This window comes from Tachypleus tridentatus, chromosome 4 (genome assembly GCF_004210375.1).
Source record: "Tachypleus tridentatus isolate NWPU-2018 chromosome 4, ASM421037v1, whole genome shotgun sequence".
Classification (NCBI taxonomy): domain Eukaryota; kingdom Metazoa; phylum Arthropoda; class Merostomata; order Xiphosura; family Limulidae; genus Tachypleus; species Tachypleus tridentatus.
Window position 1 is genome coordinate 30280882 of NC_134828.1, and position 18077 is coordinate 30298958.

The 18077-nt window shown below is 34.0% G+C and overlaps 1 protein-coding gene across 14 annotated transcripts in view; it reads right to left on the reverse strand.

The window, feature by feature from the left end:
- The window catches only part of LOC143248781 (catenin delta-2-like), a 120573-nt gene that overhangs the window by 75513 nt on the left and 26983 nt on the right, over nucleotides 1-18077 (reverse strand). Inside the window, exon 1 of one of the 14 annotated variants that reach the window (XM_076497501.1) lies at nucleotides 2998-3228. The exons of 11 other annotated variants lie outside the window; for them this stretch is intronic. The gene's annotated coding sequence lies outside the window, so the exon portion shown is untranslated. Of the gene's footprint in view, nucleotides 1-2997; nucleotides 3229-18077 lie in introns of those variants that run through there. 2 more of the 14 variants (XM_076497491.1, XM_076497487.1) reach the window with 2 other exon arrangements.

Here is an 18077-nt window from a genome sequence, read left to right on the forward strand (position 1 = left end):
GATGCTGCAGGGTCTTTGTGAAAGCGGCCTCCTAAAAAAGAAATTCGATTGTAGAAACAAAATGGTTATTCCTACATTTTTAAACCAATCTATCCGAGTACGGCTACTTTCAAAACAATTAGAAATCGCTTAGTATCTCTCGTCGTTGATGAAAAATCGATTGCAGTAATTTATAAAATCATTTAACTACAGTAAAGCTTTCATAATTTTTTTTTTTTAAGTTTAACATCACTGTATTAAACAAATGAACGAGGCGGTGTTTAACTACAGTATCTCGGGTCTCTTCGTTAGAACCTCTATCTAAATGCCGATTGTACAATGAAAGATACTTCACAACAGTTGTCCTGAACAGTTATAATACCTAAGTAGCTCAAGGTAAATGGTTAAATGAAAAAAAACTAGGTTTCAGTGTTTTTAAATTTCAATCTTATCCAACCATCAGTTTTATCCACAGTTGCATTAGAGTAGACAGTTTCGAAATTCGACAAAATATATACAGTTGTGGTATTTAAAGCCAGGGTCTGAAACTAAAGGCTATCAAATTCACACTGGAAAAGTTTGGTTATAAAACGTCCATGTGTGTGTGTGTGTGTGTGTGTGTGTGTGTGTGTGTGTGTAAATATATATTGTTAACTGTAATATAACTCTTCGTTAGTTGGGTAAAGCTAGAAAAGTATAAAGTTTCGTATATCTGCTCAATTTTACTTCGTACCTTCTCTGAAATTTTTAAAATAGCGATGGAAAAACCAGCTGTGTTTCGCCCAAAATGTTCATATATTCCTGTTATTTGTGTATTTTTTTAAAAAAGAAAAAAAAGACAAAGATGAGCAAGTCCATTAACTTGACCAATTAAATTACTCGAGAGGAAATGGAAGAACGATTACGTAATTTATGATAATTATCTCACGCTAATACTAATCTTTCAGAGCACAAAAAAATACAGCCTGTTTTACGTCATACGCATGCGCACTGGGGCACAGAATGTTGACAAGACGGGATTTAGGAACACACTGAGATGTTGGTTATCCGATCGAAAATCAGTAACTTATTTTACAACACACATTTCAGTATAAAAAAAATTCAAAATAAAATATATTATTCGGAATAAACGAAAAATGCTTAACAAATAAATTAAAACAATGAAAACATGCTGATCTATTTGAAAGGATCCCAGGATACAAGCTATAACGTGTGACGTAAAGAGGTTCTTACAAACCTTCATCAGCGACTTCTTGACACACGTTTTTTTAATAATCAATATCTTTCTTATATTTCACAGAAACACACTGGCTATACGAGTAACAGATAATATTTGAAAATGCGAAATGTTACGTAAAAAACTAGAAACAAAATAGTGCTAGTCCTTACCTAAAGAAATGCGAGTTTTCGGGAATACAGAGCTTTAAAAAAAAAAAACGTATGAAATTCACGTGCGTTTTGTAAGTAAGAAACTTCTTTACCAAATCACACGTGTTTTAAATCATAATTGTACAAACGAGCTGCTATGTCACGGTTCACACACACACACACACACACACACAAACCTCATGACACAGCGATCGTAAATTCCCTCGCTTTGATTATTTGCCTATGATTGTGGTTGCTATCCGAGAGAACGATTCCGTTCATTTTTAAAACTTGAAAAGTAGTTTTCACAAGCTGCTATAAAAACAAGTTTAAAAACACTTAAAATGAAATATATTTGAATGACGAATATTAAACATTTTATGTTTAAAGGGAGAGGGGGTAGAATTGACACAAAAAGTAGAAGAAAGTTTGTTTTTGAGTTTCGTGCCAAGCTACACGAGGGCTATCTGCACTAGCCGTCCCAAATTTTGCAGTGTAAAACTGTAAGGGAAGACAGCTAGGCATCACCACCCACCGCCAACTCTTGGGCTACCATTTTACAAACGAATAGTGGGATTGACCATAACATTATAACGCCCCCACGGCTGAAAGGGCGATCATGTTTGGTGTGACGGGCATTCGAACCCGCGACCCTCGGATTACGAGCCGAGTGCCTTAACCACCTGTACATACCAGGTCCTGAGAAGAACAAAAAAAAAAAAGGCTGATAACAGACCACAATAGAAAGAGAACAAAGGATGTTGTTTATATTTATCCATCCCTCGCTTTGTTTTTCTTTTCTATTCGTTAAAATGAGAAACTTATCGAACATTTAGAAAAAAAATACAAAACATCAATCTTCTACATGACATAAAAACAATGTTGTGTTAAATATTATTTTCGATCCAAGTTGCTGGTATACTTTGCATTCAGTGTGAGAAAATTCTTCCCTGAAACAGCTGAATACAGTACTGTCAATTAAGCATAGAACAAATACTTGAAATACGCTATCAAAGGAACGCTGGTAAAAATGGCCCCAGTTACAAATGTCGAGTGGGGAAAGTTTCTCCCCCAGATAGAAAACTATAGGGTAAAAAGTTATGAGGTTTTATAACAGTAATATTTCTTCGTTATATATTAATATTGAAATCATAATTTATCGGAAACCCCTATTATTAAAACAACTTAAAGCAGTCTTACTTATTACTAGCAATAAATTAATGTTTATAACATCACTCACAATTCGCGTGCACCTCCTGTAATATCTAACAACATGCCAGAATGTTTTTTTTTAACTGTTACTATATGGAGTTAAAGCCATAGATATCAGAGTTTACCCAAGTGCCACGGTAAAACACTGTTTAAGGACTTTATTATTAATATTCCATATAGATACATTATTTTTACATCAAATGGATATTTATTTTCCTTTCAAGTTTAAACATGGAACAAGTAAACGAAATTTAATAACTTCGGAATTTTTCGAGCTTGGATAAAGTTCTAATCAAGCTATTCAGATTACATCCATTTTCTTTGTGTACATTTTCCACCATTCACAATGAAACTACTTTTACTTCATATTGACATCGAACAATATGAATACACATAACATTAACCATTAATTTGGGATATAATAATAAGGTGAAATACCTTACAATGAGAAATATTTGAACTCCAAACTCTCAAGTCAGCCACGGATGAAACTGACGACCTTTCAGGCCTTAAAACTAGACCTACAATATATGCTTCAACTACAAAACACTGTTCTTCACCATGAACACTAAAGTTACTCAGTCTGTTAGCTCGAACGGTACAATGGCCACAGCATATTATCCCGGCCAAGGTTACAGTCCCAGTCACGCTTAAACTATATGGGGGTTGGGGAGGAAAGACTACTATAGTCTACTGCCTTGGGCGAGTGTGAACTCTGGCAAAGCTAGGACTATTCCATTTGCAGATACTTAGGGAATGCTCGATAATCTAATTGAGGAGGCAGATTACAAGAAAAAAGTAAAAACAACCTTGCAAATTGTCCAATACTTTGATCAGCTGGTATATGTGGCCATCAATACGTAAGTAAAACAGAAAAAAACAAGAACAGAGAAATACAGGAGTTAAAGCAAAATGGTATACATGTATTTTCGGTGAACATTCTGTACTTCAACGATACATGAAAATTTAATACTTGAAACAAAGTTTTACTGTTCAGTTCACTGTGACAAATCTTTACTGATAAAACTCCACGAAAAACAGATAGAAAAAAATCTTCAAGCATCTGAACCTCACTTATTATTCACTAAATAAATGCACAATAACCTTAACATGCTAACCAATACTTCGTCAAGGTTATAGCTGTTGTGCTACGCTGTTACTGTGTGGTATTCAAGTAAACTGACGCCTGCCACAGGGCAAATTCAAAAATATTCGTAAAACGCATGTTCCGGAAATAAGTATGAGATAAGGTAACTCGAGATCCCATGGAATGTGATAACCAAAATTTGAAAATGGTATATTACACCTAGTGTATGGAAAAACAAAACCTAAACAAATTTATAACGCACCCACAGCTTAAAATGCTCGGAATATTTTGTGTTATATCAAGGATTCGAACCACCTCTGAATTCCAGATTTCCACAATAGGGCTAAACCTCGAACAATATAGACTTGTCATTCGATTACCTAGTAATTAATAATGTTTTTCTATGAACTATTTAAAAAAGACACGCAAGTAGTTGTTAACTACCAAACTTAGTTAGTATTTTACTAACTTGGTTATTTGTTTTAGGAGCGCCCGCGTCGCGCTAAACATGCTCGCCCTCCCAGCCGTGGGGGTGTATAATGTGACGATCAATCCCACTATTCGTTGGTAAAAGAGTAGTTCAAGAGTTGGCGGTGGGTGGTGATGACTAGCTGCCTTCCCTCTAGTCTTACACTGCTAAATTAGGGACGGCTAGCACAGATAGCCCTCGAGTAGCTTTGTGCGAAATTCCAAAAAACAAAAAAAAACAAAACAATTTGTTTTAGCACAACAATACACAATGAGCTGTCGTAGATGTCACAAACTTTTGATCCTTCGCAAAACGACCAACTTTCATGCGTTGTTTTACAATTACATTGATAAACATGAAGATATGTACACAAATACTAGGCACGGAATGGCCAGGTGGTTAAGACACTCGATTCGTAATCTGAGAGGCGCAGCTTTGAATCCCCGTCGCACCAAACGTGCTCGCCCTTTCAGCCGTGGAAGCGTTATAATATTATGGTCAATTCCACTATTTGTTGGTAAAAGAGTAGCCCAAGAGTTTGCGGTAAGTCTTACACTGCTAAATTAGGGACGGCTAGCGCAGATAGCCCTCGTGTAGCTTTGCGCAAAATTCAAAACAAACCAAACCAATGAGCCATGGGGACGTTATAATGTGACAATCAATCCCACTATTAGTTCGTAAAAAGAGTAGCCCAAGATTTGGCGGTCGGTGGTGATGACCAGTTGCCTTCCCTCTAATCTTACACTGTTAAATTAGGGATGGCCAGCGCAGATAGCCATCGAGTAGCTTTGCGCGATATTCAAAACAAACCAAACATACACACACACTACGTTATTGTGTATTCTAAAAATCGTTGGTTAATGTAAACGAAAAACGAAATAGACGTTCATAAAGTTTTACGGCCTTTAGGGCTTAGGTATTCTGTTGCAAGTACAAGTTAATCTAGACAATTCTTTGTGTGACGAGAAAACATGATGAAACTCAGGCCTCTTTCTTTTGTCCAAAATAATTCTTTCAACTCTTCGGACACTTATTTCGCTTTTTTTCCAGCCAAAATAACTCTCTCCGTTATTGATGCATTTGTTTAACTTACTTCCCTTTCTAGCCAAAATAATTCTCTTAATTATATGTTAAAACACACGAATATGCATGCATCAGTTTCAAGTTAGTTCGGTTTTAGCCAAAATGAATTATTCGTTATTGATGCACATGAAGCTACGTTAGTTTGAGGTACTTCTTTTTATTTTTAGTTTTAACCTAAATAATCCTATCCAGTGTTTAATGTTAGAATCGTGTCGTCTATTCGTTTCCTTTAAAATATTATAGTTCTCTATTAAAGGTTTTAGTAATGAAATTGACCTATTTTAGATCTCTTGATGAACATTCATGTCACGTGTGTATGTGTTATTGTGTGGAAATATTTTGGTACCTGAAACGTCAAAAACAAAATACGTTCAACATTGTTGAAAACAGCTATTCTCATTGTTATTATTTATTAATACTTATAACTGCTTTACGTATAACGTCGATATCAACTCGGTCTCGTATCGCCTGAGTTGTTAACTGAACACTTTGTATCATGTTTAGGTTACCCCAAACAACTTTAATGACGAAAAAATTCCCCAAGATTTGTTTATTTTGCTTCTGTAGCATATTACCAAAGAAACAAGTTGCACAATATCTCTTAAAAACATTAATCGATTCTCTACACACATTAAGACTTTTTGATATGTCATATTCTTAACAATTTAACTAACTGTATCTCAGAACATATTAAAGTAACATATTTCAGAACACATGTGTGTTAATACCCATACCAGCCATTCTGAGATACGTTTTTATTCCAAGTGGGTTTCTCGTCATCAAGAATTTAACTAACTGTAGTCTTTGGTACATTTAATTAGATTGAGTAAAGTTTTTACTTTGTATTTAAGACTCTGTTTGAATATATTATGCAATTGTTTGAATATCAATGAGCTTGTTTTATATTCACAGACGTGTTTACTTTAATAGATTATTAACAACAAAAATTACTTTAATAGATTATTAACACCATAAATTACTTTAATAGATTATTAACACCCTAAGTTGCTTTAATAGATTATTAACACCCTAAGTTACTTTAATAGATTATTAACACCATAAATTACTTTAATAGATTATTAACACCCTAAGTTACTTTAATAGCTAATTAACACCTATGTTACTTTAATAGATTATTAACAACATAAATTACTTTAATAGATTATTAACACCCAAGTTACTTTAATAGATTATTAACACCATAAATTACTTTAATAGATTATTAACACCCTAAGTTGCTTTAATAGATTATTAACACCCTAAGTTACTTTAATAGATTATTAACACCATAAATTACTTTAATAGATTATTAACACAATAAATTACTTTAATAGATTATTAACACCATAAATTACTTTAATAGATTATTAACACCCTAAGTTGCTTTAGTAGATTATTAACACCCTAAGTTGCTTTAGTAGATTATTAACACCCTAAGTTGCTTTAGTAAGATTATTAACACCCTGAGTTACTTTAATAGATTATTAACACCCTAAGTTACTTTAATAGATTATTAACACCCTAAGTTGCTTTAATAGATTATTAACACCCTAAGTTACTTTAATAAATTATTAACACCATGAATTACTGTAATAGATTATTAACACAATAAATTACTTTAATAGATTATCAACACAATAAATTACTTTAATAGATTATTAACACCATAAATTACTGTAATAGATTATTAACACAATAAATTACTTTAATAGATTATCAACACAATAAATTACTTTAATAGATTATTAACACCATAAATTACTTTAATAGATTATTAACACCATAAATTACTTTAATAGATTATTAACACCCTAAGTTGCTTTAGTAGATTATTAACACCCTAAGTTGCTTTAGTAAATTATTAACACCCTAAGTTGCTTTAGTAAGATTATTAACACCCTAAGTTGCTTTAGTAAGATTATTAACACCCTAAGTTACTTTAATAGATTATTAACACCCTAAGTTACTTTAATAGATTATTAACACCCTAAGTTGCTTTAATAGATTATTAACACCCTAAGTTACTTTAATAAATTATTAACACCATAAATTACTGTAATAGATTATTAACACAATAAATTACTTTAATAGATTATCAACACAATAAATTACTTTAATAGATTATTAACACCATAAATTACTTTAATAGATTATTAACACCCTAAGTTACTTTAATAAATTATTAACACCCTAAGTTACTTTAATAGATTAGTAACACCATAAATTACTTTAATACATTATTAACACCATAAATTACTTTAATAGATTATTAACACAATAAATTACTTTAATAGATTATTAACACCATAAATTACTTTAATAGATTATTAACACCCTAAGTTACTTTAATAGATTATTAACACCCTAAGTTACTTTAATAGATTATTAACACAATAAATTACTTTAATAGATTATTAACACCATAAATTACTTTAATAGATTATTAACACAATAAATTGCTTTAATAGATTATTAACACCATAAATTACTTTAATAGATTATTAACACAATAAATTACTTTAATAGATTATTAACACCATAAATTACTTTAACAGATTATTAACACCCTAAGTTGCTTTAATAGATTATTAACACAATAAATTACTTTAATAGATTATTAACACCATAAATTACTTTAATAGATTATTAACACCCATGTTACTTTAATAGATTATTAACACCCTAAGTTACTTTAATAGATTATTAACACCCTAAGTTACTTTAATAGATTATTAACACCATAAATTACTTTCCTGTTTTCGTTTTGTTTTTTCAATACCCGCTCGGTTACTGTATGTATAACTGTTAGTAAGCAGTGACTATAATTTATGCATTTCTGTTCAGTTATCTATTTGATATTTGTAAATAAACCTGCTTAAGAGTTTTAGTTATTCTAATTAGATCACCTTTAGAAAAAAAAACTAAAGGTTTGGTTGGAATTTTGCGCAAAGATACAAGAGGGCTATTTGCGCCAGCCGTCTCTAATTAAGCAGTGTAAGACCAGAGAGAAGACAGCGAGTCATCACCAACAACTTTTGAGAAACTATTTAACCAACGAATAGTGTGATTGACCGTAATATTATAACGCCCCCACGGATGTTTGGTGTGATGGGATTCGAACCCCCAACTTTCGGATTACGAATCAACCTTCCTAACCACCTGGACACGCCGGACGGTGTGATAAGAATAACAGTCAATTCATCAGCCTGGTACAGCTGTAAGTCTTCGGATTTACGACGCTAAAATCAGGGATTCGATTCCTTTCGGTGGACTCAGCAGATAGCCCAATGTGGTTTTGCTATAATAAAACACACACACATACTTCTCCGGCCAAAAATTCCAAATTATGGACGGAGATATACAGCTTTAGCAGTTTTACCAAAAGTGTAAAATACAAGTACAGTTAAAATATATACTGTAAAATAATGAAACTACAGGTTACTTTCAGACATCTTAATGGTTAAAAATATCAACTGAAGTTTCTCCAGGAGAAATAATACTATTGACGAACTTATAAAATAAATAATTATTTCATTGACGTAACTAGTGTACGAAAATTAAAGAAGAATGTATACGTATATAAACAGATCACATATACGTATCGAACACCGATATGTAAGTAAACCTTATAAATAAAGAGCATGTCTTCTTCTTCCGCTTGACTGAATAATTGAGAATCGGTCTGCTTTACGAACAATGTTTCACAAGTCTGATTTTACTCAATCTGAGCGCACCAAACCGCACACGCTTCATTGTATCATAATGCAAATCGCACCTAGTGGAGATCCGGCATAGCTAGGTGGGTAAGGCAGTTGACTCGTAATTCTGAGGGTCGCGGGTTCGTATCCCCGCCACACCAAATATATTAGTCCTTTCAGCTGTGGGGGCGTTATAATGTGACGATCAATCCCACTATTCGTTGGTAAAAGAGTAGCCCAACAGTTTGCGGTGGGTGATGATAACTAGCTACCTTCCCTCTAGTCTTACACTGCTAAATTAGGGACGGCTAGCGCAAAAGTCCTCGTGTAGCTTTGCACGAAATTCAAAAACAAACAAAGTTTCTTCTACTTTTTGTATTATTCTCCCCCTCTCCCTTTAGAGATAAATGATTAATATTCGTCATTCAAATATATTTCATTTCAAATGTTTTTAAAGTGTTGAAATGTTATCCGAAGGTTTATGGTTCGCACCCGTTGTCATAAAATCACACAACGCACTTTACAGCTGTTGTTTCGTTATACGAGTGATTATTCTCAAAACTGACGAATAGAGCAGATGGCGCTTTTGCATCCGTAGAACAACAAACAAAACAATGGAGTATCTCTGTATCGGTCAATATTTCATGACGGTTGTTTATGAAAACAAACACGCAAAAGCAAAGCTTTCTTACTGAAGTTGTATTTGTTTTCGTTCCAGCATACTACTAATTATGGAATCCTTCTCATTCCGTAACGTTCAATAAACACGTTTTTTATACTAATTATGGAACCCTTGTCGTCCCGAAACGTTCAATCGACGTGTTTTTTCGTACTAATTATGGAATCCTTATCATCCCGAAATGCTCAATCGACGTGTTTTTATACTAATTATGGAATACTTATCATCCCGAAATGCTCAATCGACGTGTTTTTTATACTAATTATGGAACCCTTGTCGTCCCGAAACGTTCAATCGACGTGTTTTTTCGTACTAATTATGGAATCCTTATCATCCCGAAATGCTCAATCGACGTGTTTTTTATACTAATTATGGAATACTTATCATCCCGAAATGCTCAATAGACGTGTTTTTTCATACTAATTATGGAATACTTATCATCCCGAAACGTTCAACAGACTTGATTTTTATACTAATTATAGAATCCTTGTTATCCCGAAACGTTCTATGGACATGCTTTTTACCTTAACGTTATTTTATTTTGTGATAAGACTTCGTTTTTTTCGGATAATGATTCGATTACTAACAAATCTATAGTCTAAATTTCTTTATTGAGGTTTATATCAAAACCCACATTTATACTCTAGTTAACTGCACAGTCCATTATAATACAAAAACAACAAAAAACTACAAGAGCTATAGGCTATTTTTGACATATAAATATGTTCGAAATTCTATACAAGGAGTAAGCACTTATACATAGGTGTGTCGCACAAGTGCTTTAATAAAAATAAACCTACTCTGGGATATCCTTAAATGACGCAGTTTTAAAATGAATTATGGCTAAGAACCATTGCACAAGGACCCGCATGGCCAGGTTGTTAAGGCGCTCGACTAGTAATCTGAGGGTCGCAGCTTCGAATCCCCGTCGCACCAAACATGCTGCCCTTTCAGTCGTGGGAGCTTTATAATGTGACGGTCAATCCCACTATTCGTTGGTAAAAGAGTAGTCCAAGAGTTGGTAGTAGATGGTGGTGACTAGCTGCTTTCCCTCTAGTCTTACACTGCTAAATTAGGGACGGCTAGCGCAGATAAACTTCGGGTAGCTTTGCGCGAAATCCAAAACAAACAAATTGTTGCACAAAGTCAGTTACTAACACACATCATCGTGAAATTCGTGAAGATCATTACAAGATGCGATTATTGATAAACATCCATAAAAGCGAGTGAGAAATGGATATCTGATGCAGAAAGAACCTCCGACTAAATATATAACTGAATTACTCAACAGTAACAATATTATAAACTGAGTTAAAGAAAGAAAGAAAACTCGGGTATGTAACAAACTTCCTCAGGATAGGTGTGGAGTTGGTTATATCTGTAAAGAGGAAGTAACGCTTCGATTGGACACAAACGTTTCTGGTTAGATCAGGATACACGCTGATGAGATTTTCTCACGTTAATCCTCTTTTATAAAAAAAAAATTTCATTATGAAACATGTACAGCTGAGCGACTAATAACAGTCACTTCTATTATGGCGTGTAATACAGAACAAACATCAACCACTAGGAGGTGATGCCTTTGTGTACGAAACTGGAATATTCCAAAAGGGCGTGTGTAGTAATATACATAAAGAGAGTTACACTACAGAGTTTTGTGGATGACAAATCCCCTATGCGAAATCCTAGATAACGGAAGCTGCAAAAGGAAGCGAGAGGAATCAGACACGAGTTATGCATCATAACATCATGTTATGCTTTTCATTACAAACAATGTTGTTGGTACGGCATGGTCAGGTGAGTTTAAGGCGTTCGACTCGTAATCCGAGGGTCGCGGGTTCGAATCCCCGTCACATCAAACATGCTTGCTCTTTCAGCAGTGTGAGCGTTATAATGTGACGGTAATTCCCACCATTCGTTGGTAAAAGAGTAGCCGAAGAGTTGGCGGTGTGTGGTGATGGCTAGCTGCCTTCCCTTTAGCCTTACACTGCTAAATTAGGGACGGCTAGCGCAGATAGCCTTTGTGTAGCTTTGCGCGAAATTCGAAAACAAACAAATAAACAATATTGTTTCTAATATGAAACATTCTGAAATAATACAATCGATAGTTCGCATTGTTTTCAACACAAATCCAATAGCACACTACTGTTTCAGTACATCAGCGAAATTATTACTGTAATTAAATTCATAAAATCAACGTTCATTAATCATCAGAAAGATGTTACGCAACGTCAGCTGCCTATGGGCAAGAATGTCATTAAATGACATCGTAGACCACCTAAACACTCTTTTTGTCTCCACAAAATGTATCGGAACAATAGATAGAAAGTATCATAAACCAAGTAACAACCCTTTACTTCCATCAAATAAACAATAACACCAAACCAAAACTATAAATCCAATAACTTTAGTGTCTCACAGAAGGTAAACAATAATAGTAAAAAGAAGCCAGTCTACATCCAGTAACATTCTTTGCTTTCCATCAAATAGAATAATAATAAATAAACAAAAGCAGCTCTAGACCAATGAACATTCATTTTCCCAGAATGTTAATGGGATTAGTGCATAGAAGCCAGTCTAACTAAGCCAAGAAACTTTATTTTCTTTGAATAAAATACACTCGAATAATAAATAGAAGTTAGTCTAAATCCAGTAACATTTTCTTTCCATAAAAGAAACAAAAATAACAAGTGAAAACTAATCGAAATCCAGCATTAGTTTCATCAAAAAAATATGTTCTCTTTGATATCCATAAAATATACCAGAAAAACAAAGGGTGTATGTGTGTTTTTTCTTATAACAAAGCCATATCCAGTTATCTGCTGTGTCCACCGAGAGGAATCGAACCGCTAATTTCAGCATTGTAAATCCGAATACTTAACGCTGTCCCATCGGAGGACAACAAATAGAGATAAGTTAACACTCTGGAATATAATTTTGTTTTCCGTAAAATAAAATAAAACATCATACAGAAACCAATATAAACCAACCAGGGTCTTTGTTTTACGTAATCGGCTATAGTAAATAAAAACCAGTGTATTTATACCAAAGGAACATTTATAAAAATAAAATTAACGACATTAAAAAATGGAAGCCAAAACAAACTCAAAAACATTATTTTTTCATAATATTAGTTAGTTAGTTATCACCATTTAAATGAGTAGGTTGTTAGCCCACTGCACCGAGCCGTCCCTAATTTAGCAGTGTAAGACTAGAGTGAAGGCAGCTAGTCATCACCACCCACCGCCAACTCTTGGGCTACTCTTTTACCAACGATTAATGGGATTGACCGTCACATTATAACGCCTCCACGACTGAAAGGGCAAGCATGTTTGGCGCGACGCGGGCGCGAACCCACGACCCTCGGATTAAGAGCCGCTAGGCCATGCCAGGCCTTTCATAATGTAAATTAAATTAATCTAGGTCCAGTGACGTTCTTTTCTTCTATGAAAATGAACGAAAGTAATAGCTAAATTACATTCTAAGTCATTGAACACTTTTTGTTTCCAAAAAAATACAATAGGAAACAATGAGCACTCATTTATTTTCCAAAAAACTAAATAAGATTAGTAAGTAAAAGCCAGTCTAAACGTATTTTTGTGTCGTGAAATAAACCAGAATTACAGATGCCAGTTAAATTTTAATATCCTAAACCAAGTGATTCAATCATTTTTATTCTGTGAATATTAAAGCGTCCTCTGTGTCTTTTTATTGAAAGCAATTTTTTACCATTCAATAAATTAAAAAGTAGGACACTGTTAAAATGTTCTTACCTTGCCAACAACACAGTAACAAAAGTCAAATACGACATTAGCTGCCACATACATGCATCAGTAGTTGGTGTTCACGTATATATATATATATATATTCAATAAAGTATTTTCAACATATTTTGTTCCTTACAAAACCAAAATAGCTGAAATAGCAGCTAACAAATGTTTTCCTTTAAATATTTTTTTCCTTTTTATTTTAAAATAATATACACAGCAACACTCAATGTCTCTTCTTGCAGTGTTGGTTTCCTTATAAAAGCAAACTGCCTTCAAGGGTTCATTTTCGAGTAGTTTCAGTGTATGTGTCTTCTTAGAGCAAAGCCACATCAGGCTATCTGCTGAGCCCGCCGATGGAAATCGAACCTCTGATTTTAGCGTTGTAAATCCGGAGATATACCGCTGTACTATCAGGGGACACCGAGTAGATTCTATACAGAAACAAATCTCTCAAACAATACATAGTAAACCAGCTTCGATATATTATGTAAAAAGCGGCTTTTTTAATGTTCATAATGTCAACGCCATAAACTAAAGTGTCTCGTTAGAGTGACTTAGACATTAACAATAATTCCAAGAAATATTTGAAGATTTCATGCGAATTAAGATCTATCATTAAAGACTTCTTCCAGGTTTTCTAAGCTTATTGTGATAATCGAGTTATACACCTAAAGGATGTTAAATGTAATTTGTTTTCAATTGTACAACCACTTTTAGCCATACAAAAGTTTTTTCTTCGCATTACACAGATAACGTTGTAATGTAACACCAACATGATGAACGTTGAAGATAACATTAGAACTTTACTAAAAAAGAGTTAATGAAGTCTTAAGATTAAACGCACATAAATAAAGATGACAGCTAGTTTGGATAATGAGATTTGGTCTTGTCTTGTGAGAGGTTGTGTTTGATAAATTGCAAAGCTTGTGGAGACACGTTCCACACACATTTTAGCAAAGCTGTATTACAAATATTTTGAATTTCGCGCAAAGCTACACGAGGACTGTCTGCTCTAACCGTCCTTAATTTAGCAGTGTAAGGCTAGAGGGAAGGCAGATAGTCATCACTACATCCCGCCAACTCTTGGGCTACCTTTTTACCAAAGGAATGGCCATCACTTTATAATGGCTTCCACGGCTGAAAGGGCAAGCGTGTTTGGTGTGACGGGGATTCGAATCCATGATTCTTAGATTGCGAGTCGGGCGCCCCTAATCACCATGCCATGCGGGGTCGTATTATAATGATACCAAGTTCGGATATAACACGAATATTTCTTAAAATTATAATTGTGAATGCTTTTTAAACGCTTCCACGTAAATACAGTATAAAACTAAACTAGAGGTTACACTTTCAATTAGCACGCGCTAGAGTAAACAATTACGAAACCACACGAAGCTACACGAAAACTATCTTTGCTAATTTAGCAGTGATAGACTAGAAGAAAGGCAGCTCGTCAATACCACCCACCGCCAACTTTTGGGCTATCTTCACCGTCGATTAGTGGGACTGACCATCTCATTACAACACCCCTACAATTGAAATGGTTAACATGTTTGTTGATGGGATTCAAACCTGTAAATTACAGGTTGACAGTCGAGATGCCTGATCACCAGACCATGCCTGATAGTGTGTGTAAGGTTACCTGTGATACTTGTGTCTCTTTAACCCTTAAACAATGGAAATGATGCAGGTAGCAGCAACAATTGATGACGGCCGCCGTTTAAGGGTTAGTGACCACTTTCAAAACGTAACTCCACATAAGCTTTCACAAAGACCAATCAGATCAAAGTAACGCATGCTCTCCCACAAACTCAAACCACGGAATTACGTTTACGAAATGACTTTTTACCCTAAAATCTGTCGCAAAAAATTTCGTTAAGACTATACGAAAGACAGGAAATTCAGTTTACTTGTGATTAGATCGATAACTAGAAGAAACGAACTATGTAAGTTCTGATTGCTATGTGGCTTAAAGAAAAGAAATAAATCTGAACTTATAAATTTTTCAATTTATAAAACTTTATGGATTATATTTTTCTTTCTGAGAAGAGAAAGGTGGGTTGTACTTCTTTCAATGATTTGTAACTGTTTAATATCAGAGAAAACATAAAAGTTGTGTTCCGCCATTGCACTTTTAATAACGACAAGACACATAAACTCGGTGTTCTATATTTGTGTCATTTTACAATACAAAAATTGTACGTATAATTATAAATGTTTTTTCTGTGTGTGTGGTTTCTTATAACAAAGCCACATCGGGATATCTACTAAGTCCACCGAGGGAAATCGAACCTCTGATTTTAGCGTTGTACCAGCGGGGAACAAGATGCTTTTCTCCTACTGTCTCTTAATACTCGATACGAATTGCAGGATTCGATCCCAAAGTGAGCGAGTTATTTTAAAATAATGTTTCAAGGGGTTAATCATTTGAGAAAAGAAAATGGTACGATAATAGGTATCAATTTATTACATTATAACACATTTAGTGACAATTTAGCAGCGTGGAAACACTCAATTTAGACTGTGAGTTGATAAAAATACCAGGGGGCGCATTACATAACGACCTACTCTATGTTTTGTGCTCTGGTGTTGGATATTTGTTTAGTAGCTGTGCTTTTAATTTCTACATGTAATAATTTTTCATTGTCTACAAAATTAAACTAATTATATATATATATTTGTTTGTAATTAAGCACAAAACTACGTAAGATCTATCTGTGCTCTGCCCACGATGGGTATCGAAACCCTGTTTCTAGTGTTGTAATTCCATAATTATACACTTATACACACACACAGACCTGCGACGGTTTTATTGCCTTGAGAGTTTTGTATCTTCAATAGTAATCCATGTATACTGAATCTACAAATCTCTCAATACATACAGAATGTTCACAAACGTCATATATATATATATATACTTTTATACAAGTGAATTGTTTAAATTGAAATCGCGTCAATAAATGCTTAAAATGCTGACAACTGCGGGCTATAGATTTCTCTAGTCAACCACGACGTGAGTGTCTTATTGATCGTTTTAGGGCCCACGAGAAACATACCTCTAGTATACAAACGGTTAACAGGCGCATGGCGTATCATTTCTGGATAGTTTTTGTTTATGCTGAACTTTGACATTTATATTTTCTTTTCAATATTGTTTATTCTTCACTAAAACAAGAGGTTATGAAATTACCCAAACATATTCTGTTATATTTTTGTTACATTTCTTGTATATTTGACTTAAGTAAGAGTTTCTCTCTTCCATATTCGTACAAATTCTTTAAACGATAGAAAGATAAAAATAAGAATAGTATTTTCGAATTCTTCTTAACTGAATTATGGAAAGTCAGTTAATAAAACCAAAACAGCTTCTATGACGTTTAAATTCGCAGACCTGTGTAAGAGATTAATATGTTAACAAGCCAGAGGAAACCAACAACAAAAAACGCTGGGTTATTCCATGGCAATCCCCAACTCATAAGTAAAATAAAATATTCATTTGCTCTAACACGCGAATATACACTGCTGTAAGCTTTAATATCAATGTTTGCTTGAGGGCGCGTGACATTAAGATATAAAAATTTCGTTAACGTCAAGAAAGGAGAAGCTTTCTGTAATAATTAGAGAAATAAAAGAGTAGGATATGAATATCAGTAATCATTAATGAATGAATCAGTTCAATAATCAGTGTCAGTCAGTGATTCAGTGTGCTTGAAAACCATCAAAAACATAAAACAAGATTAATTATGCTGATCTCGCAAGTTGTATGTGTCACTGAGCATCGGACAGGTATAAAACAAACAGCATACGAAACTCATTTATTTCCATAATCGATGGAAGTAATCTGACAGTAAGGGTTCAAGATACATTATTCACAAAGCTTCTGCCAACTGACGACAAATACTCAACGTTCTGGAGGAAATACGGCTAATCAGCAGTAGCTGTTGCCACCTATTGGCTAACGAATAGTGGAACCTTACTGTCACTTTTATTTTTTTTCACCAAAGTGAAAATCGCGTGTTTTGTTAAGCAACGTTTCGCTGACCAAAATAAAAACAATAAACCTCGCATTCACAGTCTGAACACATTGGGCCAGGTCAGTGCATGTTTATTTGTGTGTTTTTAAGCACACAACTACACAATAGACTATTTCTGATGCTGTTCCCATCACGGATATTGGAACTTGATGTTTAGTATCATAAGCCCAAAGAATTTTCGCTGGGTTTCTGACAAATAATTTAGGTCTTGAGGGCGCGTGTCATTGAAAGTCGAAACTTTTGTAACTGAATGCATAAGACGACAAAAAAATTGTAATTTAATAATCGCCAAGTGATTTTACTGGTTCAAGGCAAACTACTGGTATGTTGTCGTTAGCACATGCGAACGTCCTAGTTATTTCTGTTTGTTACTACATAAAATCCTCGTTCGAGAGAGCATTGTGTAGCAAGTGCAACGACTCTGAAGACGCCATGACTAAAAAGAAATTTAGGTTTGGTAGCCCTTACAGTTTAACAGAGTAACTGAAAAGAAATTCAGTTTTGGTAGCCCTTACAGTTTAACAGAGTAACTAAAAAGAAATTCAGTTTTGGTAGCCCTTACAGTTTAACAGAGTAAAGGATAAATATAGTATACAATTAAAAAAAAAAACACGATTTAAATAAACCTTAATAAAACTAATATTCAGTGCTTACAGCTAAAGTATGACAAACAATCACCGGTGCTAAGTTTATTATTT